Source organism: Stegodyphus dumicola, chromosome 8, assembly GCF_044657685.1.
Source record: "Stegodyphus dumicola isolate Sdum_Otavi_A_Nest chromosome 8, ASM4465768v1".
NCBI lineage: Eukaryota > Metazoa > Arthropoda > Arachnida > Araneae > Eresidae > Stegodyphus > Stegodyphus dumicola.
Window position 1 is genome coordinate 117,064,354 of NC_140775.1, and position 24,128 is coordinate 117,088,481.

Genomic DNA, 24,128 nt, shown 5'->3' on the forward strand with positions numbered 1-24,128 from the left:
TGCAGGAAAGAGAACACAGCGTACTAACGCAAATAAAATAACGGTACCGGAACTATGCACTTATTAGTGGATGTTTGAAAAGGTATCAGGATTTTATTTTTTGTGCACTTATAATTGCAAGGTATCAAGTTTAATTAGCTAATTTATTTTGAGTTATGATTTTGCGTGTCATCCTTAGGCATAAACCATGCTAATCTTTTCTTATCGTTCCAGTTTTAATATATGTATTGTCAAAGCAAATACATTTTGAGTAATGATATGTCTTTCTTCTCCTTTCTGTCTCTACCCTCTTTATAAATATATAAACATGCCAAATATCAGAGATATTGCAACAGAAATCCTGGCGTAGGGACACAACAAATAATAGTGAAGGATACCTGTTATGTGACTTTCTGGCAACTGTTTCTCTCCCTAAGCTCGTTGCATATGGATTTAGCAAGTCGCTAATCCGCGGCGTTGCCAGAGTACATACAGTAAATTATTATAATTTACTAGGGCATTATTATAAATTTAGGTGAGAGTTTTGAACTTCATTAACTGTCTTTTTTACCTAAATCTAAACAAAATATTATAAAGCATTGAATTCATGCACAGGAATTTGGAATTTGTTTCTCATCTCTTAGAAAATGCAGTAGAATGTTTCGATTGTAACTTAATTCTATCTACATATCTATGCCATTATATCATAATAAATATTTAAATTTGGTTACTCCTACTTTGGTTGTAATTGTTTTAGTTACGGTTCGTGATAATAATGGCGTTACCAAAGTATAACAATGTCACTTTTACTTTAATGCCACTAAAAAAAGTGACGATCAGCCTGTTATTTTATAAGTTAGTGAAATGAATAAGTTTTGTAAAAGTTAGGAATTATGTAATTGATTAATGCCACGAATAATTTCCTTAGAAATGTTTATAGAGGAATTATTTTATTTTCTACGCATTGCTACATTTGTTATGTTGTTAATAATATAGTTTCGGTCATTCACTGACCAGTCACCTGGCAGTTCACCATATTGTCTCTACTTTGTTTTGTCTTTACATTTACCTCTACTTTGTTTTAATTATACATTTGAAATTGATTTACTCATGAAACATGGAGCTAAACGTGTTTTCCCTTTTTGTTTTAGTAGCTCATAAACCCGAAAAACAATCTGTGCATGAAACAAAGGTAATGAGCAAAAGAGCAAAACAATTAATACACTTCTTAATATTATGTATTTCAGATGAAGAATAGCAAATTTTCAAGAAGTGAAAATTTATTTAAGTTGAATAGGGAAGAGGGTTATAAGCAAGTAGTGGTATCTCGATAACGTGAGATGAACAAAGTGATTAGTCTTTTCATTGACAATGATATGCACGACTTGGAGAGCATCTTGAAGGAGGGAGAGATCATATTTAAATAATTTCTTATAACCCCGGCGTTTCCCTTCCACTTGTCTTCCATCTTCGATGAAAGACTGGAAGAAATTAAATTGATCTGAAGATGCACACCTAAAACTAAACAAATAAATAAACAGATATATTAGTCTAAGTACATGCTTAGCCTGTTAAGCTCTAAAATAAGATCTTGCATTAAAAAGATTCAGTGCTGTTTGCTCTCAATGTATTTACTTGCTTCGCCATAATAGATGAAGCAACAGTCAGACAGTAGAGCAAAGCTCTGAAATCTTTGCTTAGCTTTTGACGACATGTCTTCATGGTGAGCAGTTTCTGTAAATTAGATTGAACAGAATCATTATGTCTTTAGGTCATTTGTGACCAACAACGTTGACGGTTACTGGCCTACTTTATTTTTATTTAATTTAAAATTACATTCTTTTTACAGTGCTCCTGATGTATAATCAAATAGTTGCTGATATGAGGGGGTGATGATCATCCTCATTGTCAGTAGACAGTAACCATTAACTTAAAGGCCACAGTGATCCGCAGTCTTCTCTGGTATAATTGTACTTTAATATAATTTTGATTTGAAAAAACAATCCAGCTAAATTTATTGCATAGCTTCCCTCTGGTGGCGCATTTTTTTACCCCAAGTGACCCTCAATATGTAAACCGCCAGTAAGCTTCGCCAGTATTGTCAACCACGGATGACAGACAGCTCTGATGGGCCTCATTACACTTTGATTTCTAAATCTTCTGCTCTGCGCCGCAGTCGTAACCAGTACTTTGACTAAAAGTGAGAGTTAATCAATAGTTTTGAGGCTAAAATCCTTGAAAGGCTCTGTTATATTCAGATTTAATATTAATATTACCCCAAACGTGTGACTCATTAATTGATTCCACCTGAATATCAGTCTGTTGGTCGCCGGTGACCTTGAGTTAATTGACTGTCATCGGAGTCTAACTGTCTTGATGGGCATCTGTGCAATTTGATTTAATTTTAATTTTAAAAGCTTGTACAGGTCTATTGCACTACTCCATAGCAGTGATCCGTAAGGAGACCGTCAGTGACGATCAACACATAAATATTCATGACCAATGGCCGTAAATATCACTGATCTGCCTTGATTAAATTTTAAATTAAAAAGTTGTACTTTTTGCATCGCTTTATACTGGCGACACACTTGTTGATTCAAAGTGACTAAGTTGCTAGTTGTCATAAGTTGCTAGTGACCCACAGCCTTGACGAGTATCGGTTTCCTTCAATATAATGTTGACATAAGTAATGTCTTAGGCTAATAATGTACGGGTTTCACATTATTAGCCTAAGACATTACTTATGTCAACTTTGATGCTAGGCACGGGCTCAGAGTACTTTTTCCAGAAAATTTGGACCGTTATAAGTGACGCTACTGTTGCTATATATTTACAGACTTTGCAATTGATTTTTGTGTCGATAGAGTTTCTCCTGTTATAATTATATCTATTTTATGTAACCGAACTATATTATAGAACGCCATCTGGTGGCGACGAAAACAACATCTGGTGACGACGACCTTCAGCTGCGATGAGGATAGGTTCTCCAATATTATGTCTACGTGACTCGAACTTTAATTCTAAATGTTAGATGTTCCGTTTTGGTGTATGTTTTCTGTACTGATGTATATTTCCTTTATAACTGTTTCTGTGATCATTTAATATATATTTTTGAAGCTAGATGGCTTTTGTGTTTATAGAAGAACGGTTACATTGTTGCCAACGAAACGGTATGAAAGAAGAATAAATTTGAAAGAAGAAGATGATATTTTTCATTTCAAATAATAATCTGTTGCAAGATATGTTTATTCACAAACATTTAAGTTTTAAAATTCTTTACAGAAAGCGTTCTAAAAATGCGTAAATTTCCTCAAAATAACTAATATATATCCATAAAGCATTGAATTTATGCACAGGAATTTGGAATTTGTTTCTCATCTCTTAGAAAATGCAGTAGAATGTTTCGATTGTAACTTAATTCTATCTACATATCTAAGTAAAAATATCATCATAATTTTGTAATTAAACAAAGAATTTATGAATCCCATATTACATACCTGAAACAAAAGGATTTTTTAAATATATCTTTAAAATTATCTTAATGTTTATACCCTTTTGTTTAGCTTTCTAACTATTATATTCTTATTAGAAGGTAAACCAACAGTAATTTTCAGAATCTTTAGTTTCAGTTTGCATTCGATTTTCGAATTTGCAGTTTCAGTTTGCATTCTTTTTTAAAATTTGCAGTTTCGAAGGTTTTACTTAAAAGAAAAGTCTGAAGTGAAAAGAGTGAAAAAGATATACAGAGTGAAAAAAATGTAAAACTCACTCTTTTTTCATTCTTGCAATTGGAGAAAATTCTGGTGTAAAGCATTTGAAAATAGTACTGATTCAAAGCATTAAGCTGATTACTGTTGGTTGAACTTCTAAGAATTGCTACTTAACATGCTACTTTTGCTTTAAAGTGTTCTCCTTTTTTAATTCTCATTGCAACCAAAAATAAGAATATTTTATTTTCGTTCACATAAGGCATCACTTAACTTACCATTGTTTTATAAAAATCCAAATGAGATAAATAAGAAACGATGTAACATTTGTTCTTATTTTTAATTTATCTATGTTCGAAATAGTTCAATCAGTTAGTGCTTTCGAATTCTTTCATGAATGGAGTTGAAATTCGGAATGCTTGATATTTTATGCCTTTCATAATGCACTGCCTATTTTCTTACAGAATTTCAAGCCTATTCGTTCTTTACTGTTTACTTGATTAAATAAAAAACATACATTGTTATTGAATAAAAATGTTTCGAAATAGCAATCAATGTAAGTGCAGTAGAATGCAAAATATCCAGCATAATTGGGACTCAAGTCCATTAAGATAATAAGAAAATCCGGAAAATTAGGTATTTATTTCTTCTGGAAGTCAAATACGTATTCTCTGTAAGCAGTTGAGGGAATTCAATATTTTCATTTACACTATTTAATTTTAGCAAATATTTTAAAATTAAAATAAATAATTTGGATTTGTTTTTAAAAATTAAATAAAGTCACAAAAATAACAAAAACAATGGATTAATTTATGTTTGGACGGGCTTTAAAACTAAAGGAATACTGTTTTTAGTTTTTTATGCATTGAAATTTATCAAGAAAAATATCTTTTTTCCCTCCAATGGCAGGCCCTCAGCCGACTTCGGCTTGGCCACTACTTAAGGCTTAAAATGGAGCTATAGCTATAGACACAATTTACTTACAAATTATAACGAGAATAATAAAATAATAAATAAAAATAAACACTAAATAAAAACGAGAAGTACTAAAATTTCAAATAATGTATATCAGACACTGACAAATAATTTATTTTTCAAAAAACGCTTTTTGAAAATGGCTTGCGTCTCATATACCGGCAAATTTGATACGTTTCTTTTATTTGCTTTAATATGAATATAAAAAGGGGCATGTACCTTTCTGCATTATCAGGCGGTGAAAAGTTTAGAATTGCAAAAATATTTAGAAAAAAAAATGAAATTAATATAAAATAAAACTAATCAGAAGAGCAATAGTGTGACATATTTTCCATTGTAAATTTGTTAATGACTAACGTTAAGCATGAAGGTAAATTCAAACTTACAAAGAATGCAAGAGAAGAGAGCTTAGTTATATACTTTTCGTCTCTAGTCTTATTTTAAAAATTAGGTTTCTCTAATCGGAAACTCACGAGTTTAACACAAATATATTGTTGCATATAACAGGGAGTCAGGAAAACGCGGGTGATCGTTCGATCATGTAAATTAACGCTCTCCAAGGTTTGTTTCACAGATGCATAATTTGTAGAAACTTCGATTAATCTAGACCAAACCGAAAACAAAATTTCGGAAAATCATTAGTTTCAGGAATTTGATAGATTACATCATTGCTTGCCGAACTTTGTAAAAATTTATTTTTTCAATCGTATTCTGGCCTCCCTTCACCTCGTTTGTGCATTTAATACGCTCTAGTAATCATTTTAAATTGCACTTCAATGCGAAGACAAATGAGGAAAGGAAAGTGCTTGTGAAATATGGCGAAAATGAGGTTGCCTCGACCTTAATTCGCATTAATCATCACTTTGCGAGTCGGAGGGAGTGTTGGTTTAAGAAAAAAAGATGACGGAAATTCTGTGCTTTCTTTTTTATATTGAAAACTGTGGATAAATGGTGGAAAGAAAAACAAATTAAATTATAATTTTCAAAAGAATTACATTCTTTCTTTAATTTTTAGTTTACATTTAACTGTCAATTTTCAACGCATTCGGTTAAAGAACTCTTTAAAACGAATGAAAAATGTAAATGTTCCACATTTAGAATGGACATATGAAAAACGTATGGTTCCTATTAAACTACTCTTTAATTTTCTAGTAGTTAAATTTTAATTTTCCCTTTTCCTTTTTCTCTTAACTTCTGGTGCAATTAATCCATATATTCAAAACTTTTAAGCAAATTTAAATTATTCGAAAGTTATTGGAGAAATCAAGCATCAAGAGTCAGCGTAATATTTGTAAATTTTGCAGGACTAGTTTCGATGATTTGACTATCGAACCACCTTTCTCAGCTGCCTAAGTGAGATAATATAAGAAATGCTGGAGAGAATTTAAGCTACTGGCGCCATCTATTGATGAAACAAAAAAACTAAAATATAATTTTCTTAAAGGCTGAAGGTAAAGATGCAATGGAATTTGGGTCGTTAACTAGAGCAGAAAGATTTTTTTGAATGTGAAACGCTTCTAGAAAACCTAATTCACTAATGGAAGCTTCTGCAAAATTTACAAATAGTACGCTGATTCTTGTTGTTTGAGTTCTCCAACAATCATTATTCGGCGTGTTATTTTAACCTAAATTATTCGAAAATTAATTTAAATAATGCTGTTTCTTATATTCAACTCATACTGAGCTTTATAACATTCCTGTTGAAGGAGGTGCTTGTCGCTTTGGAAACTACTTTTGCATTGTTAGTTGCTTATGGATTGAGAGCATTTTGGTAAATGAAATATGAGTTGTAATATTTGTAATAAGAATTACTTTCAGGACTCTGTGAGCTCTAAATTACTGGTGTCCGCCGATAACATCGCGGCAAAAACATCGCAGACGAAAACGTCGCGGAGAAAACAATGCAAGGCGAAAACGTCGTGCTACAAAACATCGCTGGAGAAAACATCGCAAAGAGAAAACATCGCAGTTCTAAAACATCGTGGTACAAAACATCGCCGTCGAAAATAAAGCGGTTCAAAAACTTCGCAGTTTAAAAACATCGTCGTCGAAAATATCGTGGTAAAAAATAAAGTATCTACAAATCATCGCATGACGATAACATCGCAAATATACTTTTTGTCAGGTTTTAATAATTGTAAATGGATATTCCCATAATGTTTTGTGAGCGCAAGGTGTAAAGAAGGATAATTTTTAATTTCACATTTTTTTATTAACTAATAAATTCTTGTTGAATAAGTAAGAAGGAAACTTAAGCATAGAAAATTAAATGCAACTTATAGATTATACTTTTCATGAAAAATTACCATTAAAACTTTATAAAAAATGATTTATTAATGGCCTTTGTTAGTTAACAATGTCGGTTTAAAATTCTATTAAGTGCTATAAGTTGCATTAATTTTCTATGCTTAAGTTTCCTTTTTATTTTCTCAGCAAAAATTTATTAATTAATAAAAAATGTGGAAGTAAAAATTATCCTTCTTTCCATCTTGCGCTCACAAATGATTATGGGAATATCCATTTACAATTATTAAAGCATGTCTGTAAAAAGCATGTCTGCGATGTTATAGTCATGCGATGATTTGTAGATACTTTATTTTTTACCACGATATTTTCGACGACGATGTTTTTAAACTGCGAAGTTTTTGAACCGCTTTATTTTGGACGACGATGTTTTGTACCATGATGTTTTAGAACTGCGATGTTTTCTCTTTGCGATGTTTTCTCCAGCGATGTTTTGTAGCACGACATTTTCGCCTTGCGTTGTTTTCTCCGCGAAGTTTTCGTCTGCGATGTTTTTGCCGCGATGTTTTCGGCTGTAACCAAATTACTATAGTGTCTTTAGGTCGGCTGTTGAAATTTGTTTTGAAATAGCTAGGAAGTCTTCACTTGTTTTCGCGCTGGAAATTATTTTAAGTTTCACTGCTAGTTATAATTCTTATAAAATTTAAACTATTTAGTTACTTTCTTGAAAGTTCTTCATTTAGCAGACCAAACGAATATAGTAGAAGGCAATTAAAATCCGCCCTGGTTTTGTCCCTCATTGCTTAGCTTTGGTTTCATCTTTACCGTATTCCTGTACTTATGTTGCTATACACTAATTCATTGCAACTTACTTTTGTAACTGTACTTTATATCTTTTGTACTCTATATATTATAGTGTTTCTTCCTATGCTTTGCTATTACATCTTTCCTTATACGGCATTGATTCTGAATTGTTCTTGAATTTTTACAGATTCCTTTTATCTATGCTAAAACACACTAGTTGTTACTTTGCTTAATTTTATATTCCTGTTATTCCATTCGTTACTGCTTTTGTTTCTATTAGTTTTACGCCGATTTGCCGGTCCCGCATGTTTGCAAAATTTAATTAATATATGACATACTGCTGACCAATAATTCTTCCTTAACTCTGTTTTGTTGCATATATTAATTGCCATTGCATATATATATATATATATATATATATGACACTTAAATATTCGCTTCCAGTATATTAACTATTTTGCTTGTTTTCCTACTGCTATTAGTAGACTCGACGATAGCATGGTCATAAAGCATAACTCTTTGGCAAATATTCATAGTGATATTTTAATGTAATTGCTACACCCTCGTGATGACAAAATCTACCTGAATGCTGTAAATATTAACTTTTAGGATACATTCTTGTACGATACTCAAGCCACTTTCAAATATTTATGTTATGAAGAACCGCAGTGTTACTGAATTTTTTATGTGGAAGTATCTGTCGCTCAGTCTCTTGCTTTGTACAATTTAGTTTGGTTTGTAAATACCTATATATCATTGTTAACATTGATGGCTCTTAACATTTAACTTGCATTTTCCTTTATAATTATTCAACAGCATCAGCTGAATATTTTGTAACATGCCAGTACTAGTAACTGATAGGTATCTGATATGTGAGATAATGCTAATCTGAATGTTTAAACCTAACAGCTGCAACTGCTTTAGATCAAGATGTAATGTAATGGGAATTTAATATAATTAGAACTGGTATTGAAATATAGGTATTGAGTAGTGAGGAAAACTTTACATAAATCGGTATACGGGAATTATACATGTTAGAAAAATTAATTTATGACCGTATGTGATGTAATGGAAATTTAACATAATTAGAACCGGTACTGAAATATATGTACCGAGGAAAATGTTATATAAATTGATATACGGTCACTAGACGTGTTAGAAAAATTAATTTATGATCGCGTAGTATTCTGAAACTCTTTATTATTTACTATTTATTCTAAAAACAGGTTTACTAAATATTTTTGTGTAAATTTTGGATATCCTTGCCCAACACTGTTTCTTTTTTTCCTCTTATGCAATATTAGTGTTACAGTGTTTGTAACATCAGAGTTTTTGTAACATTGATGTAAGTGTAATACTGTATTTGATGTAATTGTATTTGATGGCATAAAATTATTGCACTCCTTATATAATCCTTTTATTATTGTTATACGTAGTAACTGTGCATGATATACTACGTAGTAATTATAACTGTGTGAGCAATGCGTATTTATGAATCTCGTTTAATATTGTCACTTTTATGTATCAGAGTATTTCTCGCTGTGATTGTGTATGTATGATCTCAGAACATTTCTGCTATCTTAGTATGTAGAGGAAATAGCATTATAATCTGCAATAGTATAGTAATTATTGTATATTAATACAATAGCGAACTTTTATTGCTTAAACATTGTGTATTAATGATATTTGCATAATACTCTTTCTTTGTTTCTATTTGTAATACTAGTGTAATAGTGCTTTTAGTACCAAAAATTTTAATTTCTTGTAAGTATGATGTACAAGAGCACCATGTGTAATTCTGTTAATGGTAACTGCATAGAACTTACTTTCGTGATAATTATAACAGTAGGAGCGTTGTGCTTTATTGATCTTGGCACTTCTGTAGTAACCCCTGGCACTTTTCTCTATAATGGTACTAGAGTATTGTTCGCTGTAATTTTGTAGATAAAGCGTATTTATGATCACAGTGCATTCCCGTTATCTTTGCATATACTGGAAATAGCTTAATAATAGTCAATAGCGTTACAACATTGTGTAAGTAAATATTATTGTGTAAATACTGTGTATTAGTGATCCTTGAATATTAATATCTCTTTATTCACTTACTAGTGAATTAGCCTACAAGTACCCGACGCTAGTTAAGTAAGACTGAGAAAAATGTATCTAACAACAGAAAGAACAATACCGCTGTAATCCTTCTCTAATAAAGATGCCAAAAATACGATTCATACTCATTTTCAGTCTGATGCGATTTGGAACCCACATAACAATAGACTGATTCTCTCTCATTATATCAGCAATAATTGCACTCAGTTTTTAATGATTTTCGTCTTTCTAATCAAATGGTCGTAAAAAGATCAAGTTCCATCCAATATTTCACCTATATTCAATTTTAGTCGATTAAATATGGCAAAAAAATTATCATAATTGATCGGAAACCAATAGCACGAACAAACACACAAACAGATAATCTTCTTTATATATATATAGATTTTGTGAAAATTACAAATGTTTGATTAGCAAACTGTACGATTTGACAGCGAGCAGAAGCAACACTTTTCGAAATAAAGCATTTTTATCTCCTACTGCTGCCACTCGGAAAAATGAGTGTGAAAATTAGTGTTTTCAGAGTTTCTAATTAATATCTCTACTGATTAAAGTCGAACCAAGATGGGAATAGTCGCAATGGCTTCCCACGAATTTTTTGAATCGGAAATAATGTACTTAATGCTTGGAAAGGCTACATTTATTTCGTTGTAAAACTTAGGAATTTTTTATTAATAAACTCTACGATTTGAAAGCAAGCAGTGGCAACACTTCTCGAAATAAAGCAGATTTTTATCTCCAGCATGTGAGACTGTTGCCACTCGGAAAAATTAGAACGAAAATATGCGTTTTCAGAATTTTTAATTAATATATCTGATTTTAGCTATTGTTATTGGAAAAAAGTGGACGTCGACGTTTTCCAGGACCCAGAAAAGAATTGTAGAAAGTTTTGTGACGACAGCTATAGTAGTGACGGAGTTAATTGCAAACAAACACACAAACACACAGATATTCTTCTATATATATGTATATAGATTTAGGCGTATGAAGCATTAATGTAACAGTGTTTGTGGCAATGGAAATGTTTCTTGTGTAAGCGTTATACGTAAGTAATCCTAGTGTAATTCAATTTTAATTATGCTTAGCGGTTGTACTCGTATTTTATACCGTAGGTTTGTGAATGGACTTGTACACACACATTTGCATAGCATAGTTGTATGACACAGCATTTCTGGCCTTCTCCATGATTAATGTTTGGAGAATTTACATAAGTACTCGTATGTTGTATATGTATGTTTTTGAGTACCTCAGCATTTGGAATTCATGCAAGTTTATAGGGATGGTTACCTCTCCTTGCACTATTGTTTCGCTAGTGTATATCAGTTCTAAGAGTTTGGTTTCAATATTTTTTAGGTATTCATAGCAAATATTTCTGACGATTTAACCTTACTCCTTATTTAAGGCTTTAAATGTTAATGGATGAATGCAGTTCTACTAGCCTAAGACGCTGAAGTATAATACAATTTATTTGATAGTGCATTTATTTTGTAGAAAAATTTCCTTTTATTTATATAATATTCACTTTTGTATAATCACCTTGCAACTATGATCCTTATATAATGTCTCTTCTTGCGTATGGTAAAAGTAGTGTACTACTGTAATTAATTTCTTGGCACTTTTGTTTCATGTGTAAATTGCCGTCATATTATTACAGCATTACAATACTTTAGGGTTATGCTAAGAGTTATCTGTATAAAATGGAATTGCGTTTCAGGTTACAGACCCTTTTACGTAATTTAAGTTCGATCTTTAATGGAATTTTAATAGAGACCCAGTACATTACCAAAGTGTGTCTCTGGCACATATAACTTAGATATCGTTAAGATGTGTACCAAGCTATTCTGTGTTTGGTATTTAAACACATCTAGCCTGCATTTTAGTTCATTTTATTTCTCCTATTTATTTTACTATTATTTTATTACATTATTTTTCAGTAAATTCATTTTTTATTAATTTTAATAAATATTATTTTGCTTATCTTGATATTATTTTGCGTTTCTGATATTTTATTTTCTCTCTCTCTCTCTCTATATATATATAATATATATACATATATGTATGTGTATTGTTAGTGAATTATTGTATATTATAACTTATAGTGCACAGTAGCATTAGTAAGCAATCATATATAATAACGTATGCAACTCAACGTACTTTGTACCTCAATTTAACAATGTTCTACCACGTGAAAAGATATTTGTAATTTTCAACAATAGATTTGTGAATAATATGTGAACTAACAACATCATCAATGACATGTGAATTACCACTCATCAATTTTAAACAAGACTATGCAAAGCAAATTTGTGACTCTGCAAATCATTGTAAATTAAATAAACATATTCCGCAGGATTGGCATTGCAAATTCCACATGGATAATCTTGAGATATCTGAGCCGGAAGCTAGTCTATCAACTCATTGTTAGCTGTCATAAACCACTATACCATTCAGGGGGACTATTAATTGCACCTTAAGTCTGAAAGTCTTATTTGAACCTTAAAAAAGTCACCTTAAGTCACCTAAAGTCACCTTAAGTCTTATTTGAACTGAAAATGAGCAAATGCACGTTTCAGAAGAATACATTTTACTTCGAATAAATTCTTTTTGATATTGTGGACTTGAGTGAGTTTTATGAAGTTAAACTCGATTATAACAAAATTTGCTGAGTTCTTCGCATCATCTGTTTCATTTGTGTGGGGCGAAGAATAACCATGCTAATGCTGTGTTGATGATATCTGAATTTTCTGTTGAGAAAAGTTTGTTTATTAATATTTTATTTAGGAAAACTCAAAAGTAATTTAATATAAGTCTTTGGATTAGTAATTTAATTTATTAACATTCTGTTATCTAAATTTTACATTTTGGAAAACCAATGCTTCAAAGATATTTTTAAAATTTTTATTAAATTTAACCGGGAAAGCTTCGTATTCTTTGTGAAAACTTCAAGGAAAGGCAATAATTCTGCTGCATCTTTTCGAATATTCTAGAAGGAAATTTCTTTGTTTCGGTTGCTAGGAGGGGATTAGGAGTACGTGACGAGGGTCAAGGGTTCGTAGTTGTTTACGAGAAAAGGTTAACAGGTTTGGGAAAAGTGAGGGCCCATTTTGGCTTCGGGTCTGGACTGGCTGCGCTTACGCAGGCTGTGTTGTGCAATTTTTTGAAAAGGTGGAAAATAACCGACAATGTTAAATTGGCCATTTTCGATGTACCTTTTCTCAAAATCTGCTGTAGATACACGCTTGAAATTTTTTGCGTAATTAAAGTATACCTATCTGATTATATTGAAAAGAGCTTTAGAAACATTTTGAATTTTAGAGTAATTTACAGAATGTTTTGTTGGGCATAGTAAAATTTAGCACTTTTCTCACACAAAATTAAAAAAAAATTTCTTTTCTAAGTTTATCACAAAAAGCTAATTTCAGTAAATATTAGGAAACCTAATAAATAAGCCATAAAAATTTCAGATACCTATGAGCAGTAGTTCCTGAGAAAAGGTTCATCGAGTATAAAAAAATCACGTTTGGAGAAAAACGCGTTTTTAGGTAAAAATCCTCATTGATCAAAGCAGTCGGTGACAAATTAAAACTACAGTTCTAATTTTCATAGAGATTAAAGAATGGTATTTTTAGAACTATAAAAGTGTAGAGAATTTGAAAATGCAAAAATCCGAAATCACAATTTTTTGAAGATTTTGGGGTTCTAACACCCCTTAAGGAGGCGCGATACTTAAAAATTATGGTGTTGGGAATTTTGAATTTTTTTAGAGGAGCTCGGAACTGCGGACTTTCCTTTTTGCTAGAAGATCATCGCGTGAGTCGTCTTTTCTTCGTGTTCTTTTACGCTGATGCACAACCAGAGACGACATGTGAATGTTTCTTTTCTTGCGACTAGACGAGTCTTCTATGAAATTCCTGTCAGAAGTCAGTTTCTTTCTTGGTAGTTAATGGCGAATTATTACTCTTGTGTGTCGATAAGTATTTGCATCCTCTATTTCACCAATTACAAATTGGTCGCAGACAACGGTCGTGTGATGTATCACCTTTGTACAGCGATGATGTCTCATGCCTGATCTCGTGAGAACAGGTAGCAGGTCCCGCACTCTGAAGGAGAGATTGATCTATCCGATTGCATCTGAAACTGACAAGCAAGAATTTGCTCATATTCCGAGCGGATTTGCCTGTTATCAATCAACCTGTACATTGATGTGTTTATGTAATGTTCCTTCGATGACTCGAGCAAAATTGTGGGATCTTGATTTGGGGCTTCTTGAGGCTCATGTTCCTGTTTCGGACAACTAAGTGATAAGTACTTTTCCTTCAAAAGAAGGAAAAGTATTTATGAGAAAAATCTCATAAATTCGCTCTAGAAGTTTCTTTAGGTCTTAGTAACATGTCACGAGCGTTATATGAATTGAAATTAAAAAAATAATCAACTAAAAACTTGAGCTCTACTGACCAGCAGAATTTGTTTATTAAATGGTTTTCCATACCTGATGTTAATTGAACATATGATTTATCTGAAAGTTCTGAATTAGTATTAGATCTGTTTTATTTGTAATCTATCAAAAATGTGTAACCCAGGAAAAAAAAATATATTTCTTAGAAATCAAGTTTGACCACGTGGCCGAAGTATTAATAGAAATTAGGGCACCTCTATCTTTAATATCCTGTGGAAATAGTGTTCCTCTCAGTAGATTCTTATTCACTGTGTATAACTTAATTCCAATGAATTTTTAAAAATTTGGTTAACAGAAATTGAATTATAATTAGAAAAATAATTAGAAAATTTAGAAAGTAATTAATAATTAAGATTAACAGCCATGAACTTTAAAAATTTTTTGTGGGATGGATAGGATTTATCGATTGTATAAGAAAGAAGGTAAGAATTGTACTACATCTTAGCTTCTAGAAAGGAAGTATATTTGCTAATTAATAGTTAATATGTATTATGTTTTCTTATGTATTGTTCATTAATACTATCGTTTCTCATGAGCACGGTCCCGGAATAAAAATAAAACACACCGCAAATTCACTACTACGTAATTACGATCACATATGTCAATTTGGTTTGTACTTAAATTTTTTTTGGATTACTTTAGGCTTTGAATTAGCTGAGTCTTTGATTAACTATATATATATATATCTGGAAATGCCACAATATTACCTTTTGGTATCATTCGTATTAGATTTTATTTCATGATTTATTTAGTTCGGCTTCACCAGTTAATATTATGGCGCCAAAACCACAACATTACATTGGTGCCGTGACCATTTCGATATTTCGTCCGGCATCGCAGTAGCTGGAATATTTATATTTATTTTTGATCGGTTTCACCACTTAATGTTGTAGCCCCAAAACCACAACATTACACTAAACTGAAGCCAGCTCAAATAGAAAACAGTAACATCAGTGTGTGTGTGTTGGGGATGATAACCTATGCCTACTCGAAAGATTTAGTTGGCTGAGTTACGAGGCTTGAGTTCAGAGCTTTTTTATCTCTGTTGATAAGTATGCTATCATTGTATTAAAGAAGCAATCGGCCATTTTCTCCAACTTTTATTTGATGACTTAAAGCAACATCGTCAAATAACTTTTAACAGAAAGATACTATATGCACAAACGTTGCCTGTTGCTCATCACTAAATTAATGTGTTTATTTTTATCTCTTACAAAAGTGTTCTTGTGCTCTTCTGTTTCTTTTGTACTATCTTATCTCCTTCTTTGTTTATTGAAATAAATAACCAAAGAAGTATATTTTTTACATTTAGAAGTCTTTCTCACAATCGAAATGAACTAATGATGAATTATCGTTGTAAGATTCTTCCTTAATATATGAAGTTAATGCATATATATTTGTAGAGAAAAAGGTTTGGCGTGTGTTAGCCTATAGTGAAAGAGATCCGCGAATTCTTTCCAAACTTAAATAGAATTATAACTTGATTACATTCGCACTTAAAAATTAATAGTCTAAAATAACATATTTCTTAATTTAAAGAGATAGGGTGTTATTTAGAATGCCATTATGGGAGCGAGTATGAAGCTACTAAGAAGCTTCCTTCTAAATTTATTAAAAAGGTTAAACCTTTATTAAGATTAAATTGTATAAATGCACTTCATTTTCTATTTCTTAAAACCTGTAACAAAATAATGGTATTAATGCAATCGGTTTTAAAGCAAATTTCTGTCGCCTAAGGTAATTCTGTCATAAATAATTCCTTTCCATACTTCACTTCGAGTGAAATATGATGTTACCATCTTTGAACAATGTATCAAAACAAGAAATCTATTTTGCATGGAAGACAGTTTTTAGCACAGGAATACATACATGCAACAAAAGATTTATCTTTGTCGTACATAAAGAATTCTAAAATAATTTTCGAAGAATATTTTAATCTTGCAAATGGTGTCCAAAATAATTAATGATCCACAGTTTATGAGAAATAAGAATTTTTTTAAGAGAAGAAAAGCTTTCGAAACTTATCTTCATTCTGCATACAACCGTATCAACTTATAGCTGAAGCAAGAACATTCTCAAGAATTTAACATTCTGGAAATGTCTGCTTTTCCTTAATAGAAAGCTTGCTGCAGTGCGAAGATACTTTATCATCAGCCAAAGTTTAATCAGTTCCAGGCACTGAAGGTTTGGTAAATCTTTACCATAAAATGACGAATTCATCTTAGTCTGATAAGTTGGAAAGTTTTGACGTTGATGAATTTGAAAAGAGGTGACAAACGAGAGAAGTAAGACTTCGGGATCCTTGGCAACATTGCAGTGTTATCTTGAATGTCGTTTCTCTTAACGATAGTTATGTTTGCTTCATCATTGCTTTATTTGAAGATTTATTCAAAAAGAAAGATGAGTTGACGGATGTTACCAGCACATTAATATATTGTTAAAGAAATATACATAAAATATATGTAGCATCTTAAGTATACTCATCAAAATTCAAAATCCCTGCATTTCATTGACAAAACAGAGCTTTGTCATACACTTTAACGTTCTATAGCACTGTTGTAGTTAGAGTCGAAGCTGAAAGAATTTCAATTTCTTAAAAAAATTAGAGGAAGGTAAACCTTAAAAAAACTTGATTTAATAGACTTTTTAAAGAGAAATGGCATTCGATTTCAATCTTAAGAGTAATTAAAAAATTAATAAATAAAAGGTAAAAATTAGGTGCTACTTGGTAGGCGGTTGCACGGAGTTTTTTGCGATTTACTTTGGCGCAATTGTTGCGCGTTTTTTACAATCGTTAGCCATCTTCAAAAACACTGTCTTTACGTATTTTACGCATAGTAAAGTATTCAAAACTTTAAAAACATAAATTTCGTTAAAAATAATGGATAAAGTTTTTGTTGAAAACATTGTTTTTTAAGATGGCAGGCAAATGTAAATAAATACATTTACTACGAGTATAAAATACTAAAGTAAGGTTAAACTATTACTTTCATATAGCAAAGAAATAGAATAATAACATCGCTTTAAAAACATTGCGCCAACGTTTAATTCGATTAAAATATTACTTAAATTGAATATCAAATTAAAAACCATCATGCCAACGTTTAAAAGAATTAAAATATTACTTAAATTGAATATCGAATTAAAAACCATCATACCAACGTTTAAAAGAATTAAAATATTACTTAAATTCAAATACTTTAAAATAAGTAAATAAGAACGCTTCGTACGCTACAGCTAAAATGACAGCAATTAGAAGGTTACTGCCGGTAAAAAAGGAGGAATGTCTAATTTTTTTTTTACCCGTTACAGCGGTTATCTCTTCCACCGTGACCACAATACCATATACGGCTATTCTCAGAATCGGCTCTTTTAACGATTTTCATCTATGATCCACATTTCTCGCATTTCATAGAAGCAATTAGCGAGGTTTTCTCCAAAAATTTAAAATAAATTTCCTCTGACCCTTGTAACATTTTATAAATAAATCTTTGATTAGAAAAGCCAGGTTGGCCAAAATAAGGTCTCAAATGACAATTTTTTTATTCCGATACCAATAATTCTTGGTGCTTATCAATAACAACACTGATCTGATCTTTGAAAAGGACATATCCGTTCGCTATGAAATCTAAGGAATTGGAAGAGATGAATAATAAAATTTAAAAATGGCGCGGCAATGCACAAATATTCAGTAACCAATTAGGGAGCTGATTACATCACGTATAGAATTAAAATTGTTTAAATAATCATACATAATAAATTCAGGTTCTTTTCCGTTTCGCCGGCGCAATTCTCGCCAAGCAGACTTTGTTGGCGACAACATACAGTATACACATAAAAAATGTTAACAAATGTTAGTTCTAAGAATTTTTTTTTATTTTTGAAGGCATAAATATTTTAATATGGTTTATAATTTTCTAAAAACCCAATAAATAAAGACAATAAATTTGTAAAAAGACATTAATTTAAAAATTTACTATGCTATCATGGTTCAACATCCTGATTCGCCGGTTTATATAATGTGACCCCAAGTGATCTCATCTGATGTAAACTACGCTACAAAAATATAATTCTCTCAGTAATTATCTACATTAATTTGAAGTTAAATCTTAATGTTGAATACAAGTTTAAATGCATGAATTATTTCAATTCGTACGAATAGCTTACTGAGAAATTATGTAAAACCGTAGTGCTTTACTTCGCTAGTGCATTCTTTTTCTTCTTATTCGTGAAAGCTATCTCTCATTATGAACCTAATTTATTTCTGAACGCATTCATGGCGTAGAAACAAAACAAATGCCTTTTAGTATTTAAACATTATTTTATTTGCACTATAAACTGGAAACATCTTATTGGCCAACTTTTACCAGGCACAAAAAGTATCTGAGTCCACCGCCTATTTGATCTGAACAACATTGGACACTAAAGAACCCGCATATAACTTTTCAAGTCAGACCGTACGACGACCTCAAACAGTAAGAAGAAATTTAAATTCTCATATCCCAGTGAGTAAAGCCAACACATTCTGACTTCTATCTTCAATCTTCTTTATCAATCCAACCAACAAGCAACAACTCTGTGTGTAAATATATATAGGGGTTCTTGAAATCGAGTTTCAATTTGGAAGGAACTCCGCTTTTCAATTCCTCCAAACATGAAAGGGGCGTTTCACATACGGGTACTTTTCCTTAACCCCGCAATATTCGATCTCTGTTCTTAAGTCAATAAGTTCTTATGTCTTGACTGCTGTGTAAATGTTAGCTCAACACTGTTTTCTTCAGTTACTCCGATTAAAATGAAATTCACCTCAAGGTGAAATTTCCTAGCGATACGGAACAACCCAGCAATAATAAAACCAGCACTACACCTGATCTTATTGTTATGGATAATGCCAAAGGCTGAGAGTTTGAATTTAAGTTACTCGCATTTATTAAAAATAAAATACATACCCTTTCTTACAGAATTTAAATCAGGAGCATATCACATATTATAACGGCATATTTATGATAATTTATAAAGCAAAATAAAGCAAAGAAATATGAGGGGTTAGCACATACCCATGGAAATTGCTAATGCCCGATTTTAGGTTATTATATAGAGATTAAAAAACCATAATTTCTATAATGAGTAGCGAAGGAGGAATACTTTTATTACACTTTTTAAAACAAAAATTGATAATGAAAATAAAAAACAAAAATTGATAATGAAAATAGAGGGAATTTTATGTGCAAGGCAAAAACGAATGAAGACATGAAATAAGATAAGACGAATATCAAAAATAAATATTTTATGAAATATAAAATAGTATATTCTGGGATATAACATAATTTCTATGGAATACTGGCTACAGTTTAAACCTAGATGAAAGGTTTTATATATATATATATATATATATATATACGCACACAAACGCACAGACACACACACCATCACACACACACACACATATATATATACACACAGAAAGAAAGTAAGTGTGAAAGAGAGAGAAACAAGGTTAAATTACTACTGATGATAATAAATGCGTAATGTTTCGTTGCAATATGAAAAATTTATAATATTTACAAATGCAAAGAATGTATAAGGAAGAAGAATTCCGAAGTAATAAAGTGCAAATAAATCAAATATATAAAAAACTTTTAAATTACAGAGTTTTAGTTTATAAGGTATTTCTCCCGCATTCTTAGCATGCCTTCGTGGTGTAATGTCCAGCACACTCGACGCGTAATCGAGAGGTCCTTGGTTCGAGCCCCGGCGAGGGCATTGCTCATTTTTCATCTCTCCTACTACAAAAAATCCTAATGGCTCTACAAATTGTATACACGAGAAAGTAAAACATAATGTTTTAGCTATTATTATATCCTTAACAGTATGCGACTGATATAATCATAGGACTGCTTACAATAGAGAATTTCAAATCAAAATTGTCAAAGAGAAATTTAAGTGGAATTGAATTTAATCATTCTTACACATATTATTTTCAACACTAAATTTTATTGTTTTATTGCTAACATTTTTATTGTTCCTCTAAATTCTGTTGATGTTGTAATTAAATGCTCAGATGAGCATCTCACGATGTAAGGTTTCGTCGCATGGGATATGTAGCTAAAATGTTTTCTTTACTTTTGATGCATTTAATTAAAGCTATGCAAAGTTTAATAAGTTTCATTTAAATCTTTTTAGTCTATCGCACGCAGAACACTAATTAAGGAAACGGTATTGTACTTCTGAGAGAGGTAATTTTATTATTCAATGTTGCAACGAGGTAATATGAAGTCATTTGTTTTATTTATTTTTTAAAATTTTGAATGCTTTTTTGCTATCCTATGGCGTAAATTTATATTGAATTAATTTAAATTTCTTTTCGATTTAGAAACCCGATTATGTCATTTTAAAGCCATAGAGTGCTACAATAAAAGGTTAATCCTTTTGATTTGAAAATTCTTTATTATCATAATGTGAAATATGTTTGCGTAAAAATATTAAAAAAAGTCAGTTTTGCAGAAGGCGATCAAAAATGATGTCCAAGACTTTACCCAAACAAATAAGCAAATCATGTTCAGTGTAATCATGTAATAAACAGACGGATAGTCTGTGCAGATACCGCTAAGTTTTACAAAAAAACCGAAAAATGCTTTTTCACAAGATAGATTGTAGCACGGTGAGTAGTTTATAACATCTGCTACATTTACACAGAAGATAAGAGTTTAAATATGAGAGATATATTATAGAGAAGGATGCACAAAATAAGTCGCAATATGCTAAAAATAAGCAAAAGGAATTATAGATATGCAAAACCAGGGAAAAGGGCCAAAAATGATAAGAAAACAGAGATAGCAGAATTTTAAATCGAGTTTCGGAGGAAATTAGTAAAAAATATTTTTTTGAAAAACGATCGTAAATTTGATTTTCTCAAATAAGTCTTTCGGTGATGCTATAGCCTTTCTAAGATTAAAACTCAGAGGGAGCTATTGGTTTGAAATATTTTTTCTTTTTTGTCACTGATTTACATTACTTGCCTGCTCTTTATCCTATTTTTGAAGTTTGAGTTACTGTTAACGGAAAGAAGTCTCAATGTCTCAAACTCTCATGTTCTTAAGTAAAAGAGGTTATGGTCTTTCGAATATCAGTTGATGGATAAGTATTGCATTGTTTTATTTGATGCCACTTAATTTCATTTTACGTAATTCTTGTCTATCAGTTGATTTCGAAAATCTGATTCAAGTATGAAAAAATGTCGATCTTTGTTTCCTCTGAAAATGGTAATCCGACCTCATGGACAAAGTAAAAAGCATGGGAATGACTGTGATCCAACCACAAGTCTTTTTGCAGAACAATACTAGAAAAGCAGCGGACATTTTATATCGACTACTAATTCACTGACAGTCTGAAGAATACCGTGCGATGGTTGAAAGATCATTTTCTTAAGGCAATAAAATTTATAGATGGTTTTTTAGAACAAAAGAATTTTTAGATTTATAAACCGAGTTAGTTAATTAAATGAAATTATTTAAGTCATATGCTCGTAAATCTGTATTTCCTTTATAGTTGTACCATTTACTAGTTGGAATAAGTAGTGACCGTTATACAGTCCGTCATATTACCACATGCGAACGAGCAATATCGAAGAAGAAAAACAATAAATGTGCAAACCTCATACGGCCTGTCTTAAGGCAATTTGTATCTGAAATATCATTGGTGCTTAGAGATCTAGAAGTAAACAGTGCAGTTATAGAAACTATTCTATAGCTGAATGTCATTAATCAAAGACGGGAAATCTATGTGCAAATTATTTTTCGATACCTGCGAACGACAGAACTTCCATTAAAATTATAAAAGAAATGACGATTTTTCAACGACTGCTGTGCATTAAAGAAAAATATTGCGAAATTTTGGTAGACTCTGTCTCTAAAATGTTTTTAAGGAATTTAGCTCTCATATTCTTGAGTTACTTATATTAATCTTCATATATTATTTGCGTTATTTTTCTTTATCATATACTTGCGTTTCATTGGAACCCTGTAATAACATTTTAGTTTCCATGACATATATTTAGACCTCTGTTTGAGTATTTAGATTGTATCTATGGAAGGTTAAACCTAATTAGCTGCTGAACTACATCTGCTTAACTTTTCTGTGCTCTGAAAAAGTTTCTTCTTCTTACTTAAATATAAATCCAAACCTCAAAAATACAAACAATAGGTAATACACATATATTATATGTGATGGAAATTTAGTTCGTTGCATATAATTTGATATTAGAGGAGTGCTTGACTAGGGAAGGATAAAAAAATATTTTGCAGTCTCGAGCTGATTGATGTTAGGAGATCGCTGAAGTATCGGTTATGTAGTAGAAGATGGCGGAAATTTTTGAAGAGTTACACACTTTATAATCCAAATATGCGTTTAGTTGTTAATTACTCTCTGGTATAGCACAGCATAGTGAGGACAATCTGCATCCCGCAGTTTGGATTATGACGCATTATATTTTCAGCAATGAATAGTAGCAGCCAAGCAAAGAACGACGTCCTTTAGCTAGTAAGCATAGGCAGCAAAAGAGACAGCACTGTTGGATTGCAGGAGTGCTTATACACTGACTACCAATAAGTATTTGGACACCTATGCAAATGACGATAGCTGCGGTCCTAAGGTACGTCACGGACTCCGCCGGTATATATCGTGTAGGAAACAGCATCGGCTTTAGTCGCATGCAAGATGCCTCGCAGTTCGGAGCTCTCTGATTTCGAGAAAGGTGCAATTATCGGGTATCACAAATGTAGCCGATCCTTAAGGGACATATCTAGCGATCTGAAGTACCCAAAATCGACTACCAACTATTGATTTTGAATAAAGCTAGTTTTTCTTTTCTATCACAGGTGTCCAAATACTTATTGGTAGTCAGTGTAGTAAAACTTTTCTTTAATCTGCTTGGCTAACAACTATACGTAACGCAGAAGATTAAGATGACATAATGCCGAATAACTTATCAGACATGACGCAGTTTCGACAAAGTTCTAATACTATTTTTAGAATAGAAAGGGGAAAGTGCCCAGATTAAAAATCTGATCAAGGTGGTATTGTTAATTTAAAGTATAATTCAGAGTTCTATATTTTTTATCTTACATATTTATAGTATGTATACAGTACATAGTATGTATAGATTGTGTAATATACATCATATAGCATATTTTTATACGGTTTACGTAACTCAAGTATTCGAATAAATACAATGCAAACTAACTTTCTGTGAGTTATTAACTTTGCTCTAGCTAATGTGGATTCTAGCCTTGCGCGCTAAGAAAAATCGAAATCAGGTACTAAGTATGAAACTTAGCTGTATGGAGGCGTCCCAGGTTAAGTAGCATTACTGGCGGTTTACCAAAGAACTTTCTATAAACTACGTATTCAATCTCTATGAAACCTCATCCTAGTTTAATTTAATAATGCTGTAAGGTATTTCTCCCGCCTTCCTAGCGTGCCTTCGTGGTGTAGTGGTTCTGCACGCTGGGCCGGTATTCCAGAAGTACGTGGTTCGATTCCCGGCGAAGGTGATTGCTCATCTTTCATCTTGCCTGCTTCCAAAAAAAAATTACCTAATGTCTCTACAATGGCGCCCGAACTAAAAGGGTGGGGGATAAAGGATTTCTCCCCACCCAGGATTTGGCGATTGGGTCATTTAAAATCCCCAGTCGTCCTTTAAAAGGGGAAGTATATAAGGTATTTCTCCCGCCTTCCTAGCGTGCCTTCGTGGTGTAGTGGTTCTGCATGCTGGCCCGGTATTCCAGAGGCCCGTGGTTCGAATCCGGGCGAAGGCGATTGCTCATTTTTTATCTTGCCTGCTTCCAAAAAATACCTAA

The 24,128-nt window shown here is 31.8% G+C and overlaps 1 non-coding gene across 1 annotated transcript; it reads right to left on the reverse strand.

Moving 5' to 3' along the window:
- Positions 1–137: 137 nt before the first annotated feature.
- Positions 138–243, reverse strand: LOC118185006 (U6 spliceosomal RNA). Its single transcript, XR_004757520.1, has one exon. It is a non-coding gene; the product is annotated as a U6 spliceosomal RNA (small nuclear RNA).
- Positions 244–24,128: the final 23,885 nt, after the last annotated feature.